The sequence below is a fragment of the Sinocyclocheilus rhinocerous genome, unplaced genomic scaffold (assembly GCF_001515625.1).
Source record: "Sinocyclocheilus rhinocerous isolate Xijiao unplaced genomic scaffold, SAMN03320098_v1.1 scaffold292, whole genome shotgun sequence".
NCBI classification, from domain to species: Eukaryota; Metazoa; Chordata; class Actinopteri; order Cypriniformes; family Cyprinidae; genus Sinocyclocheilus; species Sinocyclocheilus rhinocerous.
The window spans coordinates 341307-358172 of record NW_015641024.1 but is presented as its reverse complement, the minus strand read 5'-3'; the positions used below and the strand labels follow the sequence as shown (position 1 = coordinate 358172).

General features: G+C 38.1%; 1 protein-coding gene across 1 annotated transcript in view; it reads right to left on the bottom strand.

The window, feature by feature from the left end:
- Positions 1–14528, bottom strand: part of LOC107754036 (inactive rhomboid protein 1-like) — a 50910-nt gene extending 36382 nt beyond the window's left edge. Inside the window, exon 1 of the mRNA XM_016570348.1 lies at positions 14135–14528. The gene's annotated coding sequence lies outside the window, so the exon portion shown is untranslated. The remainder of the gene's footprint in view (positions 1–14134) is intronic.
- Between the last annotated feature and the right edge of the window lie 2338 nt (positions 14529–16866).

The following is a 16866-nucleotide window of genomic DNA, read 5'->3' as shown; positions in this document are numbered from 1 at the left end:
GTAGCAGTGCGATATGGCTGTATATCGGCACGCTGTGATTACCTACGGCACTCAGCCGTGCCGATATACAGCCATATTGCATTGCTATATATACATATTATATATATATATATATATATATATATTCAGTGTAGTGAGGTACTTTTTGTTAGTAGCTTGTAGTGTAGTTATATTTTAAAAAAGAAACAAAAGTGATTAGCATTGCAGATGACGGCAAATGCAATTTTTGGATGAACTTTTCCCTGTATTTATTTCCTTGCAATGATGGGCCCATCTGCTGACCTTCTGTTCTGCTTGATGCTCGTCAGGCTCATACCGAGAGCACAATAAGAGCTTCTATGGCCTGATTCAGGCTGATATCATGCTGGAAACTATTTAGATGGGGATCACATGTTTTTGGGCACGCTGTGACTGTGAGTCTGCTCTTAGCTCGCTTAACAGGAAAACGTCTGACCTCCAGCAGACAATCAGTCACTTGTTTAGCAGGTTGGAGATGCAGCTTGGAGCCTCTCTGTCAGAGAGCTGCTTAAAATATGGGCTGTTTCGCTGTTTGTAAAGCTGCTCTCCTGAGAGGAAACTCAGCACAGCGAGAGTCAGATGGAATGAAACAAGGTCAAATGTCCTGTCAAAATGCTGCCACAAACTGAAATGTTGACACTATTGATCCTTTTGACATCTGTAGTGGTAGTTGCCTTCACGTCCATAGAGTTGCAGAGACATTCTACCTTGATTCATTGCAATGGCAGAGCCAGAGGGGTGTACAGGGTGGCACTGGACACCCCTGACATCTGAATGGCCACCCCGGGTGCCACCCCAAAATTTAATATGCCACTATTTAATTTTCTTTGTTTAATCGTACTGAAAGAAGCATTTATTTTAGCATCAAACTCAAGGACGCGACATGTCTGGTGTGTCGCATCATGCTTCATGTCGTCCGGTGTACCTTCCAGCCTCTGCTAACTGTCACATACGCGCTCTCACGTCACACGTTTGTTTTCTTACGAAGTGAAAAACATCGCATAGCAAAGAGGACACAGACAACGCACAGGTTACTTTTGATAATAGGAAACAAAGTCTCAGCATTCAAGTTCTGTTAGTTTTATTAAGAATTTCAAATTATAAATAAATTTTGGAGCTCTTTTTTTGTTGTTGTTGAAGCAGGAGTGCATTACGATTAGCATGAAATAAACATGAATGAACATCCGATGGCGTGTTGAAAGATATAACTTACTGAATGTATAGTGTCTCATGTAATCACTCAATGAGCGTTTCAAACGCGCAAAGCCAGCAGCTTGAAAACACTGTCACATAAAAATCCATTGTGTCCATAAACTAGCAAGAAAAATGTACTCTAGAGAGGAGAATTTTGCAAAGAAAATTACATTTATAATATTTTTACTCATATAATTATTCTTTTTTAATTATAATTAATAAAAATGTATAGACATAACATTATAAAAAGGTCTAATATGAACTTGTATACAAATCAATAGTTATTTTTAACTTTAACAACAGGGTTCCCTGTATAGTTTAGATTAGAAAAATTGAGAAAAATAACATGTACTTAATCGCAAGCTTGTTAACTATTCCTGAATAATTCTCACTCCAGGCTGAACTCAAAAGTTGGCAGCCCTGTTCGGAGTAAGTTGAAGTTTTAGGTTTCCAACATTTACAAAATTCACTGTAGGCTATAAGTTAATGTTAGGTCTTTTGCTCCAACCGATGGTTATATATATAAATTGAAGACACTATGATGAAATCTAGCATTTAACTAAATATTTTACAACATCAAAACATATTTATAACACATTTATAAACCACAGAGACTTCTTTAATCATTTTCTTGAACAGGCTAATCAAACACACACACACACACACACACACACACACTTTATTATATTATATTATGTTATATTATATTATATTATATTATATTATATTAATCCATCCATTATATAAAAAACCAATATATTCAATTTTTTGAGCTTATAACATTGTGCTAAAAATAAACAAAGAAGATCCTGGACTATATTAGCCTCTGAACTTCAGAGTTTATCTTATCTGCCTCCAAAAAGGCAGCAAACCCAACAATAGCCCTCAAAGAACAGCAAAAATTCCATCACATCACATCCGCCTCAAGTGAGGTAAGGGTCAGAGGTCAGAATTCTGCTTATTTGAGGAGCCAGGGAAGGAAGTGCAGAGCGGAGGAGCTGATGAGATCCAAATGGAAGAAGGAAACGCACTCATGTCTGGGACTCTTCTCTGCTTCCGTCAGCCACATTTACGGAAAAAGCACGAGTCATTTTTGATATGCCACTGATAAGCCTGTGACATGGCTGGCTGTATGAGATCAACCAGGCAGAATATGGCACCTGTCTATTCATAGCACACAAAATAAGTCTTGTTATCAGGAATTCTAGCAATGTGTCATGTTTAGCACCATTGGCACTCTTGTAAACCTGAGGGGGAAACACCTTTACATCACTTCCTGCCATCATCACAACTTTTTACAGGCTCATTGTTACAAAAAAGTCCCAGCTGTCATCATGATGTTATAGAAAAAGCCTTGTTCCTCCTTATTGAATGAGTTTTTCTATGTTAAAACAGGGTTGTTATCATTAACTAAACCTAAAACTATTAAAACATTTCTGTTCATTGAAATAATGCTGAAATAAAATAAAATATATATATTAGATGAACTACCTAAACTTAAACTAAACTAAACAAAAATTATAAATATTGTCTTGGCAACTAACTGAAAGCACTAAAATTACTAACTGAAAATAAATAAAAAGTAAAACTGAACTAAAACTAACAATGAAATAAAAATACATGAAACCTAAATAGTAGTAGCTAATATATTTGGGTTGATTATTTTTTAAATATATAGTAAAAGTAAATGAAAATTAAATACAATTTAAATATTTAAATTAAATAAAGTAAAAAAAATACTAAAAATGAAACTAAAATAAAGATTTTGAAAAATAAAAGATTATTTAAAATATTAATAAAAAACTATAATAGGATCAAAATAATACTAAAATAACACTGTGTTAAAAAATGGAAGACCTGTGAAAAAAATGGAAATGGAAGACCTGTGAAATATCTGGTTGAACAGGATGCTGTCAGGTTTAAACGGCACCTGAGATGGCTGTTTTAGCCAAGTGCCCTGTTGAAGCAAGTTTAGAAAAAAGCATGAAAGGGAAGTGTAAGGGTTGGGTATGACTTTGTTCTAACACCCTCACATGACTTCAGTGTAGCAGCGCTCAACCGAGCAACAGCGGCAAACACATCTGCCCAGTACTTCACACTACTTTGTGAATGTCTTTATATAAACTACTGTCAGGAAACATTTGTTAATGGTGACACACAGCTACTGGGATTTCTTTATGCTCGATCATATTTTCTGACATGTTGTTTGCACATCTGGAATCCCTTCCCCCCCTCAATGGCAGAGATCATGGGAAAGGAAATGATCTTATCACACAAAGCCCGTCCCTTTCATGTGCATGTCGCGAATGCAAACAGTGATAAGTGTATACAGTCTAACCCGGGGCACAAGAATGTGAGCTGATGACAGTTTCACTGTCTCTTTCGATTCTACCGCACTGACAGTTGAAAGGAATTATTCTCACACCTCATGTCGTTACAAACCTGCATGACTTTCTTTTTTCAGAACACAAAAGGAGAATTTTTGAAGAATAATCTGGGCTCTTATAATGAGTGTGGTAGAGAATAAGAAGAAAGCCCAATAAAAGCATCATAAAAAACACCTCACAGCTTATGCACTATAACCTCCTGACACCATGGAGTTTTGTTCTCTGTAGAGGACAGTATATTTTAGTGAGATCTTACATGTCACAGTTTTAAGTCTGGATGTCCTTCAGAGATACCAAATATTTGGAAGTTTCCCCATGACCGCTCCCTCTCCTTGGTCTTTAAAGGGGTCATATGATGCGATTTCAAGTTTTCCTTTCTCTTTGAAGTGTTACAAGCTGATTGTGCATAGATAAGATCCCTGAAGTTGCAAAGACTAAAGTCTCAAATCCAAAGAGATATTCTTTATCAAAGTTAAGACTCTGCCACGCCCCCCTAAAACGGCTCGTTCTAACACGCCCCACATATCTACCTCACTATGTGAAAATAAGGAGGGGGCTTTGTAGAAAACGAAGCGTTTGAGAGAGGCGGGGTATAGAGGACCTACAATAATGTACAGTATTTGAAAAATAATGTGTTTTTTGAACATTAAAGCATGTCAACATATTCTGTTACACCAAATACACAAAATAATGATCTTTAAAAAAGCATCATATGACCCCTTTAATATGGCTGACATTCATTTAGTGATCAAATTTAACACCCTTATGGAAATATGATAATATTTTGTAACGATCATTTAAATCGGACTAATTTTCCAATTGTTTGTCATAAATCAACATCTCAGGAAAAAGTTATGGGGTTTCAAGTCAAAATATGACTTTCTGTTACGAAACAGGACATTGATTGACACTAGGACTAAAAGCATGTTTATTACACATTTTGGTAGACACAACAAGTGCACAGGGAAAGAAATTATATATCAATATTCCTATAAAATATAAGATATTATTTTGAAAATCTTGCCAATTATTACTACCATTATTACACTTCTTTTTTCATTACATGTTGCCCCAAAAACACATTAATATGCAAATTAGATACCGTGTATAGAAACATTGTATATAATGGGACAACCCATTTATGGCCATTTTACACACATACTGCATAAAGCAAAATGGCATATCATATCATTCTGTTATATCTTTCATAATATAGTTTGGTATAAATGTTTATTTATTGGTGATTTATAAAAAATTCAATGTTTTTGCCTTTTCATGCCTATTCATGAGTCCTGGTGTGCTCTATAGAGGACATAGCATAGCATATAAATAAAATATCATTTTTCAAAAATGCTATTTTTCCATTTTTTTTACGCTCTAAACAATGTAATGACATGAAAAAAATACTAAATTCACAAAACTTATTTTCTGGTAGTTAGGAGGATATTCCAAGTGTTCTGAAGCCATACAGTAACAAAATTTAAAATCCTCACAGACTTTAATCACATGATCCAGTAACAAAAACAGTTTAAATGATTTATTCAGCAACACCAATCCTGGCTGACCACCAACAAAACCTAACCCCAACCCAACTGCTAAATAAAAATAAATAAATTTAAAAAAAGGAGTAGACAAAAAGAAACTCAAAGATTTGCAACAATTTGAGGGCGAGTAATTATTGACAAAATTTGGGTAAACCATCTATTTAAACATTATGGGCCAGATTTACTAACAGCTTGCGCCAGCGCAACCCGTCTTTTGGTGTTAAAATAGTGCTGTCAGGATTTACTAAAGACGTGCAGTGAAGAATTAATGCTGATTACTGGTATTTGCGACATTATTTAAAGCTCCAAAAAAGCATGTCTGGTTCTGTTCAGCATTGTTGATTGGATGGCGGCAGATCTGAATGTGAACTTGAAGTGGATTGTAAAAAAGGGGCGGAGTTTATGCTCACAAAATGATTGGAGATGTCCAGAATACGTCTGTTGTATAAGAGAAATGAGAGAAATTATTTTTGAATAAAATTACAAGGTAAAAAAATGTAACAATACAACATGCATGAATGAATTTATCCCAATAAGATCAAATCATGTATTTAGAAAATAGATGTTAAAGTCATTCCGACTAACAATATTCTTCAAGCTGCACATAAACTGCCTCAAATAGTGAAGGTTTTGCTCATGAATATTCACATTCTGATGTCTGAACAGCAGTGTGTTTCAGCCAGAAGTTACTTGACTGGACATTTCCAGAAATTCAATTTTGCATCGAGCAAACACAAAGGAAGTGTTTTTGTGATTAAAACATCTGGTGGAACCGAATGCAGGGGTCTGTTTGAAGAACCATTTTAAAAATGACACACTCATGGCATGAGATGCTAAAAAACAGTACACACTCGCACCGCTGCACCCAAATAATTTCCACATTTGCACATTTCGAATGCGACTGAAAGGCTCACACTGAGAGCTCTAAGTAAGTGTGGGATTTTCTTGAGCAACAGACCATAACAATTTCTTGCAAAATACAACAGGAGCCAGCGGCTCCCTTTAAACAGGTGATCTCTGTTATAGTCATATAGTTTTGCAAGCTGTTGGCAGCTTGGCAAGGCTGTACATTTTCAGTCACCAACAGTCGCGAGGTCTAAGCAAGCGGCCACTTCCATTCACACGTCAGAATCATTTCTGCTGCTTTTGTGAGTGCTCACGCTGGAGAGCTGAGAGTGACCTTGAGTGGTGTTGACAACACGCAATTACAGTGCAGAGAAAGAGACGTAGTTGGGCTGGGAGAGAAAGAAGGAAGAAGAAAACAGCAGGAGGAGAGCAGCATGCCTCTTACAAACAGGGAAAAACAGCAATCCCAAGCAGGCAGGCTTAGTTTCCTTCCTTCAGACCCCGCACACACACCAGAGAAGGAGCATGTGTGAGTGTGACACATACTTGCTTACCATGGCTGTGGACAGGCAAGACAAGAACAGAAAGAAAGTGCTCTTGTCAGCGCTCCACATGGGAGTGAGCGGGCCGTGATGAGTCTGCAGTTGTGCGTACCACGCTTGTGCAAGAGTGTGAGCGAAAATCTGGGCTGCAACCCAGAGCAGCGATCTAACAGCTTCTATTATTGCTTTGTTTTTATCATGATGCTCGCCCGTCAAGCGCTCGTTTGTTCTCTTTTTCCTGTTTTAGTCTCCCAAAAGAAGAGGCCTCATGTGGCACATGCTTCTTTTCTGCGCTTGATCCACCTCCTGCATATTTGAAAGAGTTGACATAATTTGGTGGGCACATAGCCGTGCCATGTTATGACTAATGGAAGGGAGAGTTGGCTGGATGGCATCCACATAGTTTCATGCTAGGTATGCTGCACGCCCAAAATGACACATCTGGTGACATAATGTTCAGTAGAACACAGTTTTTCAAGTAAAATTAATAGGAAAACCATTTTTAAAGCCCTTCTCAAACCATGGAAGCTTGTGCAATGCGTTCACAGTGCGTTGATCTTACGGGAATCTTCTTGTCTTGTTATTATTAGTCATCGTGCATCCACCTACTCCCAAAAGGCCACTGAAGGCCAAGTCACACAGCGGCACAAAACACGCCCTCGGTTTTCAGTTTGAAGTCTAGACAAGTTTGATTCCGTCCAGACTGCACATGACTTCAAGTAGACAAACAGGGTCGGCAGCCTCCTCAGACTCATGCCACACTGTATGCTAAAGACAGAGACAAGCGAGCTGGCCGACCTATATAAAAGTGACCCTTCATCCTCACTGCAATAATATTAGCACACAGGCATAGCTACAGATGAGACCGAACAACAGTCAATGCAAACTACTGCCTGCTGGATTATGCAGTCAGTTGTGATTTTCTCTGTATTTTGATGTCTAAAATAGCCTTTTTTACATTGCAAAGGAAGAAGAACTAAATCCACTAAATTCATGTGCAGACAGTGGTGGGGAGGGAATTTAGGGAGCTGGCTGGAAAGAGTTACCTGCTAGGGCACGATAAGCTGCGTTCAAGTCCTACTTACAAATTCTGAAATCATAAGTATGTGGTTCGGGCAAGTATGTGGTATGTATTAAGAGTTAGGGAAAATTACTTTTTCATGTACTGTATATTTTTCTCTCATTTTGCTCACTAACAGAATCTGCCATGATTCTTTAATTGAAACACCCCAGACTTGCAAAGTCTGAGCTTAAAGTCAGCATAAAATGAAAATTCTATTTTGCAAATGCATGTTATAGATCTTATTGTGAACGATTCATTGGTATATGTTCAAGCTCGCATTCATTCTGAGTGCAATGCAAAATCCAATAAACAGCCGATGGATCTTCACCCTATTTTGTTAGTAATAGTAATTTACACTGGAATGTACGTCACAATACGAAAGAAAAGATTTGTCTTTACTTCCATTTCATTGTGACTTTAAAGAAAGTATTCTTACTGTTAATTGCCTTCATGTGTGCTCAACCTGTAAATAAATACATTTCGGCATTACTTCAGTGCACTATTAGACTTGGTGAAATCCCCTAAAACTGCGGTCAATGTATGACGAGCTTTTTTCCCTTTAAAATCTTTGTATATTTACTTTGTATCTAAATTTGGCTTCGATAGCAAGTCAACCAGCCCACCAGGAAGCTCCCTATGGTTACTCCATCCATCAGCCTGATGTTCTCCACAGGCCTCTAAAAGTGAAGAGATTATGAGAGCAAGGCACACAAGATGAGAAAGACACGTGCTTCATATGAAAAACATAAAAACCTAACCTGAAATATCTCACACACTAACCCTCAATGCAAGGAGTATAATAGAAAAGCCAATATTCTACAATAACAGATCGAAGCAGCTGTGTAAAAGTAAAATGGCTTTTAACAGAATGATCTCACTGGAGGGAAAACCTCAATGCAAGACACTACTGATCAAAGTCCTTCCTTTGGAAACACCCACAACATTATCAAAGCCCTCCAAAATTACACACTCACACTTACACATCGTTTCACACCACCAGCACTGCTTCTGGACTTAATAAACCCTCACCCTCACATTCAGAAACTCTTTTTGCTCATTAAAGCCATGTCGATTAGTCTGAGAACCTGCAGTCATTTAATTGTGCCTGGAACTGTGCACAGGACAGGACTGACAGCAGAGGTAAAAGCATCTCTAGTTAATCTCACTGATCTAAAGAGCTACACCAGCCCTGCAGCATTACGTCATAGTTGCAGAAATAATGTTCAACAGCATGCCACAATCTGTCAGATTGAACCAAATCAAACAACACCTGAACTTGACAAGACACACTAAAGATACATTTTCAGAGTACATGATTTATGCTCCAAAACATACGCAAAGTATATGTAAAAGATCACAACCTGTTTCCATGCATCTGACTATGATTCAGAGCATTTTTGCTTTTAAAAGTACACTGAAAAAATGACTAAAATGTGCTAAAATATATGATAAAGGTGCGAAACACAGCTGCACATTGTGCCTAACAGTGCCTTTAGAAATACAGCAAAGCCTCTCCTGCCTTACTAACTATGCATGTTACAATGCTCCATTAATTTATGATTTTTTATTCACATAATGACTATAATTATCTGTGTTTACCTTTTGTGCTGCCACATTTATAACATACTAGCAGGTCATTTTTATATAACGTTAATATTAGTAGTAGTTCAGTGCCTGAGTTCATCGTTACTTTGAGGACAAGCTAATCAAGTCAGTGAAATCAGCAACTAAAATGAAACCACATGAGATCATGCTACTGTTAATACATCCTCTGGCTCAGAGTTGCAATTATAATTTGTTAAAAAAAGGTACATTAACTTCTTTCAGAATCAGAACCCAAATAGCGACTGTATGTTTCTAAACGTGCATATGATCATCCCAAAAAAATGTAATGTGAGTTATTAATATGTAGGCTAAAACTAATTAAACAAGGTGATGTATTAATAAAGTTTTATTTTATTTTAACTTGATAAGCTACATTGAAGAAGACCTTTTTTTTTCTATGTATGCATTGTGTTTTTTTTCCCCCTCAGTCCACTACTGAATAGGGAGGTGTGCTGGTGGGACGCCCCAAGAGCTCTGACACAATTCTAATACCGCTTCTTTGAAAATATGAAACTTGATGCATTAGAGCTGTGGGGAAAACGTCTGACCCGTTTTAAGCTTCTTTAAGTGACAACAGAGTCTTTTCTTTCAAAAGTTGTCAAACAAGTCAGTTAACATGTCTTTCTCTGAGCGATATTGTTACTTTGAATTTACTTTTCAACATAATGTGCCCATTTTACACATAACAGGAAGAACTAGGTTAAATAAAAGGGCAGCCTTTTTTAAATATCAGCACACTCCATTCCCTTCAAACCTTCCTAATTGTTCTTTTGCCACCCCTTTTACAGTAAACCACAAGACCATTGGTGTACTACAGAAATGGTTAATGGTTCGCTAGGTTCCTTGTGTGTGGTGACAAAGGATGGCCTTGATGTCATTTCACAACATGTGCTGAATCTACAGGGCGCTATTCAGACCTCAGATGAGCTCTTTCTGACTCACGAGGAACTGGTACAAAAATTACTTTGATAAGAATTTCCTTACTTATTTTTGTTCCTAGAGTTGAAAAGGATGCATGTTCATCTCACAAAAAGAAATGAAGAGTCACACTTTTGAGTTTGGTGGCCAGACTGCAATAACACCATATAAACATTAAGCCGATGGCCTTGATGTCATTTCACAACATGTGCTGAATCTACAGGGCTCTATTCAGACCTCAGATGAGCTCTTTCTGACTCACGAGGAACTGGTACAAAAATTTGATAAGAATTTCCTTACTTATTTTTGTTCCTAGAGTTGAAAAGAATGCATGTTCATCTCACAAAAAGAAATGAAGAGTCACACTTTTGAGTTTGGTGGCCAGACTGTAATAACACCATATAAACATTAAGCCTTCTGCTTTTTATAGCAACTGAAACTTAAAGGGCGTTCACACTGATAGCAAAAAAATCACTTGAGGTCACCAAACTCTGTGGAATATTTTTTTATGTTTGTAGCCATTCACAGCTTTCACCATAAATCACCAACTCTCATTAGCTTTGTTTACATGCAACTAAATAACCTGCAATAATTAGATTGATGGCTCAATTGGACTGAACAATCTTAATGTAAATACCTCGGTCGATCCAGCTGAGCTCAATCCTCAATGTTGTAGACCTGAGATAATCTGATCGATGGGAAAAAATAAGCATGGAAATACTTGAATGCGACTATTTTCTCAAATGGATTCAGAAATACCTTTCACATACAGTATGCACATGCACATTACATATGTTTTGCATCTTACGAATGTGCATATGTTAATTACATCTCACGTCTGGCCGGTGGAAAAGAATGAATACTAAATATTTGCAAAAAAAAGCTCTTCTTAACATATTTGTCAGCTTTCATTTTAGATATGTCATCAAGGCAAAAATGACAATTACAGTAGCTCCAGTGACATTATTGCAATGGCTTTCTCCGGGTTCCGAACGCAATGACTTAAGTATGAGCTTAATTTTTCTCAGAAATACATGCAATGCACATATAAAAGAATATGTGAATCAGATTTCAATGTGTAGGGTCCATATAAACTGAGCTTTCAGAATCTCAACTCAGATTGGGATTCGGATTGACAAAAAATAGTGCATATAAACATACCTATTGAAAATCAATGACTTCAGGTTGCTTTGTCGCTAAAAACGGCACATTTCATTGTTCAGCCTTTTGGTCATGCAACTGATTGAGCCAGTGTTGTTATATCCGACCCAGTCGGGCCATTACAACAACCACACTGCAATCTGGCATCGCAGAAATTACCCATTCCACTTTACTAAACAATTTCTCTACCAGAAATGTATTTTAAATAGGGAAGCTTGATAGAAAGCAAAACCACTTGTAATGAAAGCGATCCACTCTTGGCAAGACAGGCGGACAGTCAGACAGACACACACTGCCGTGTGACTCATCCACACATGACCATGCTTCTCCATTACAGCCACATGCGGCATCAACCTACTCCAGCACTATCCTCCCCTTGTCCTTTCCTCTACTGTGCCGACCTAGAGCCCAGTTGGAGCGCACCTGCAACACATAATGACGACAGTCGATCGAGGCCCTGCTTAATCGGGCTCGTTACATCACCATGAATGATGATCCCCTGAATGAGATAATGTTTCGAAAGCATTGCGAGCACAAGCTGAAGTGGGACATGGCGACGGGCCAGGGACACCTCGTGCAACTGCATTCCCCACAAACTTTAGAACAGAAGTTCTCACTCTCCAAATAAAATGATTGCTTGTATTCTTGAATATCTCTTGTCTATATGCATGCAAAACATCACCGATTATGTTTCACAGGGGTACTGATTTAGATGCAGGCCAGTATATGCCTCTTCAAAACACATAAGCCTGGCCTGAAGCGACACACAGGCTAACATGCAGGCTGTGTTTCAATACCTGAAAAACACTGCTGTCACAGGAAGTATGGCATAGAGATGCATCTCAGTTTATACTGCAGTCATTAAATATTCACTTAGCTGTGTCAACGGCTCCCCTGAAACTGGTTTAGATCATTAGATATGACATTATGGTGCCTTGAATGCCTGTCTGAAACAAGTTTATGAAAACGCTACCCGTGTATGATGTTCCATTTGTGCCTGAAATGAGTCGACTGCTTTATACTATACATTTGTCCATGTCTATAGTCACTGTGTACTAGTTAAGATAAATTAGTATATGTTGATGTGTCTTTTGTTTATGTCGTCTCGTTCTGTTCCTCCCTGTTGTGCGTTCAGTTCAGTTCAGTTCTATGCTTTATAAGTTACTGCTCTTAGTGAACATCCTGCAATGTATTTTACAGATATCCAGGCAAACAAATAGAACACTTAGATTTCTCACCATCTTTGAAACACTGAATTTGAAAAGCACAAAGATGAACCCTAAGGACTATAGATTTATTTACGTCTAAATCTTCCATTTGTTTACCAAGATAACAAGTCTCTCCCTGAGAGCAGTAAATTGGCATAAAACTGAACTGAACACAGACAGGATGACATAATAACAGTTGTGCCCCAAGTGACGTACTATAGAACTATACATTCATACTATGCACAACCTGTATTAATTATATAAGTTTATTTTGTCATTTAACACTGATAAATTTGAAGTGCACTTTTTCATTTTGGAATTTTGAGTGTGAACACACTACACTATACTATTTATAAAATAAAATAAAATAAAATAAAAACGCATAGAATAGTGATGTGTGAATTGGGACACATCTAAATATTCCACACTTCATTTTTCCAGTTAATAAGTGCATCATCCAGGTATTTGAAATCAACTTTTTCTTGTTTGAATTTTCAGTGTGAACACACTACTCACTATTTATAGGCCTACTACAAAACGGCTTAATAGTATGCAAAATGGGATGCACCTATAGAAAAAAGGTATTGAACAAACTAAAGAATTCCACTATTTTCTGGGCACAAATGAAACAAGATACTTGTGTAGTCAGTTTAGCTACATTCACATATTCAGTGTTTGGAACTGACAATCATATTTATTAACAGACGTGACTTTTAAATGGTCCTGTTCATGCTACAGCTTACATGCGTGCTTCAAATACATTTTATTCTCGAGATAGGCTAAATTACGCCTGTAAACATCGTGGCAGAGGGAAAAAAAAGCTATTGCTTGAGTTAATCCATGAAATAGTATTTAACGGACAGCAGCTTTTTTAAATTAAAGTATTATTTTCGAATTTGTTATTAGCGCTCAAAGTCTGCCTGCGGCTTTACCAGAACTCTCCACATGAATAACGCATGATAAGCATGCGTTTAGTACAGAGTGGCAGCGGCCTTTGGGTTTGAGCACACTGAACGCATCTGAAACACAGGTAGGTTAATCAACAATCATCTGATAAAAATCACTATGGAGGCGGGGCATCGATAACTGTTGAACTGACGTCATCACATCACCGTGGACAGTGTAGGAAATAAGTGAATTGCTATTACTGAAGTATGCATGGAAAACATACAAACACTAAACGCACTATATTCGGATCAGAACGAGTGGCCATCTGACAGCAAACGCAGCGTTTGACAGACATATCAGACCTGCAAAACCAGCAAGAGGTTTGAAATATAAGTGGATACTGCGATGGAGCATATATCTTAAGTAAACCCGAGCGCATAAAGGCTATGTAGGCTGAAGTCCTAAACACGGAACAGCACTCGCGCCTCCAAGACATGCCAACGTCTCGTGATTAAAAAACACTCAACTTCAAGTTCGGGTATTTAAGCATTACACATCCTTAAAATCATTCACGGTTGAAATACACCAATATTACAATGATACGGTAAGAATATTCTTTAAAACTGTGCGATGCATTATAATAACACATAGATGCATCGATCTGATCTCACGACTCACCGGTATGTTCATTGCATCGGCGTATATTAACCTACACACCAAAAACAGAAAATGAAACGTTACGAAAGAAACGATCACCTACCCTTATTCGATTCACAAGCACTTCGGAACGGGTGGAAATGTTAACAGCTGAAATCTCCAGATCCCTGTGAAATATCGATGTGAACAGCCTATATTTATTTCATTTTGTCCAACGTTAAAGCTGAGCAAAAGAATAAACAGCTGCATATGTCAAAGTCTCCCAGTCTTGAGGCTCTCGGTGATAAAAATCCAATGTTAAGACATCGTAGAGCAGTTTATATGATTGTTCCCACGCAGTAGCGAGTACATTCCCACGCACACACGACACACGGAGAGAAGCGATCGGCTCGGGTAAGTTTAGTTTTGGTCTGCCGGTAATTCAGTTTCATAGACCTGGAGCCCCGCCCATGTCGACCGAGACTCGGTCAAGTGCGTGGCCGATTGGTGCGCGTACACACACACTGGGAGGCGCAGAGACTCATACAGTCTCTGTGTGTGTGTGTGTGTGTGTGTGTACAGCTATGACTAAGCAGGGAAGTCTTCAGCAGGGTCTGTTAAAGACAGACACCGAGTTTGTGTTATGTTGTGTTCCTCTCGACTATTACAGTCGTGCGATATTGTTTGGGACTAGTTGTTTAGTTACTGTATGGGTTTAATATCAACAGACAGCCTGATATGTTGACTGCGGTTTGTGACAGAAACTCATTTAGATAAGGAGATGTGGATGAGGGCATGATCAGAAGTTCAGAACTCATGACACACTTGTGAAATTATGCTTTCTTTCTTTCTTTTTTTCTTTCTTTCTTTCTTTCTAGAAGAAGAAGACAGAATATTATATTTAGTTTAATCAAATATTACCATAGTAGTAGGCTACTATTTCAGCTATTTTGTATTTTATAAACTGTAAAATAAAAGTATGCTTCATGTGGTAAAGTTTATTGCCTGATTTAGTCAAAAATATTACTCTACAAGAGTTAATTCCTGTCTTCGAATTTGGTCGCCCAGTGTTCTGTTTTTGTATCACTATGCCTCTCTGTTTGTTTCAGACTGACTGTCAGTATGTATATTAATCGTTGAATTTTTTGGTGACTTTTTTTTTTGCTAGTTCCATTGTTACACCAGTAGGGCCCTGTTTACACCTGGTATTAAGATGTGTTTTGGTGTATCTGATCACAAGTGGACAACGCTAAATACAGGTGTGAACGGGGTGTAAAACGTTTTGAGCTTGTCCACTTTCGACCACTTCCAGAGGTAGTCGAAAACGCATTCGATCGGATTGCTCTCGTAGGGTGGACGCTCATGTGGTCGGGTGTGTTCAAACAGCCACAAAATACTGCTTCCTTTCTGCCTACTGACCTAATTCTAAAACATTACGGAACTTGCTGTTGAAGCATGTTAGCCAGACAGGTTTTAAACTTTGCCGTCTGAAATCCTACGTTTGGTATGAAAAATGTCAAATTTGCCTTACCAGTCCTGATTCTAAATCAAACCCTCTCCGTATCGTTCACAGTCTTAAGTAAATTGCGTAAGCATATTTCGCAATATTAGTTTGAAGGATCAGAAAAAGCCCATTCATACACTCGCATATAGACCCTCCCCTCAAAATCAGGACAGAAATGGTTGAAAGTGGACAAAAGTGTTGGATTAAAACACCAGGTGTAAACAGGAATGTATCTCCCTTGTCTAATTGTGATCCAATCAACCAAAACGCATCTTAATACCAGGTGTAAAGAGGGCCTAACTGGCTATATGTGACTAGTGTCCGACTCCAAAACCATATTTAGTGCACTCATTCAATTCCGTAATGCACCACAATAACAAGTGTATCGCTGTGTCCTGAATCCAAATTCATAATATTCAAAGAACAGTAGGCGAAAAGTACCAGAATGACTTACTACTTCCGCCAAGATTCTAGAGTGCGCATTTGATGGACATTTTACTATCATATGAAGCCATGGGAGAAGAGTTTTGAATGGCAGTGAAGCGACGCAACTGATGTAGGTCTGAACTGAACTGGTTGGTCATGTGACTTTGACAATAGTGTCATGTGAATTTGACAATATCTAAATTTCATTCATACTACCCATATTCACGCTATATAAAACATAATTTCAAACTAAATGTAGTACCTGCTATACAGTACACGATTTGCAGCATATAACCCATGTACCCACAACACACTGTTTTGCCAATTGAAACTGTGTATGTGACAATTATTTTGGCAGCAGCACCACAGACAGCACCATATATACAACAATGTCTTTATTCGCTCACTCATTTTCATCCATTCCTTTCTCATGTAGTGAACTATTTGTCATCCACTGTAATAAGGAATACTGAATGAGGGGGTGGGGGCAATTTCAGACATAGATACTGTCTTTATGAGTGAATTACTGAATCATTGACTCAACTGATTCGTTCAAACACTGATTAATTTATTTATTAGTTCACACTACACGATTTTAGTCCGATTTTTCACTCGCCGACAGGTTTTGCGAAATCGCCGACAAATGCCCGAAATCGGAGGAAAATCGGTGCTCGTTCACGCGAGTGACAATCATGCATGAAAGACACGATCTGAGGGAATTGCCGACACGTCGCCAACGCCCGCAAAATATTTGGCATGCTAAATATCTGGAGCTGTCCTCGATTCTTCCTATTGTGAAGTCATGCAATGTGAAACCCCCTGTCGCCGATCCATCGTGCAATGTGAACACAGCAGCAACTGAATGCTGCCCCAGATAGTCACGCAGTGTGAAAACAACGGCGATCCGACGAGTTTGAAAATCGTGC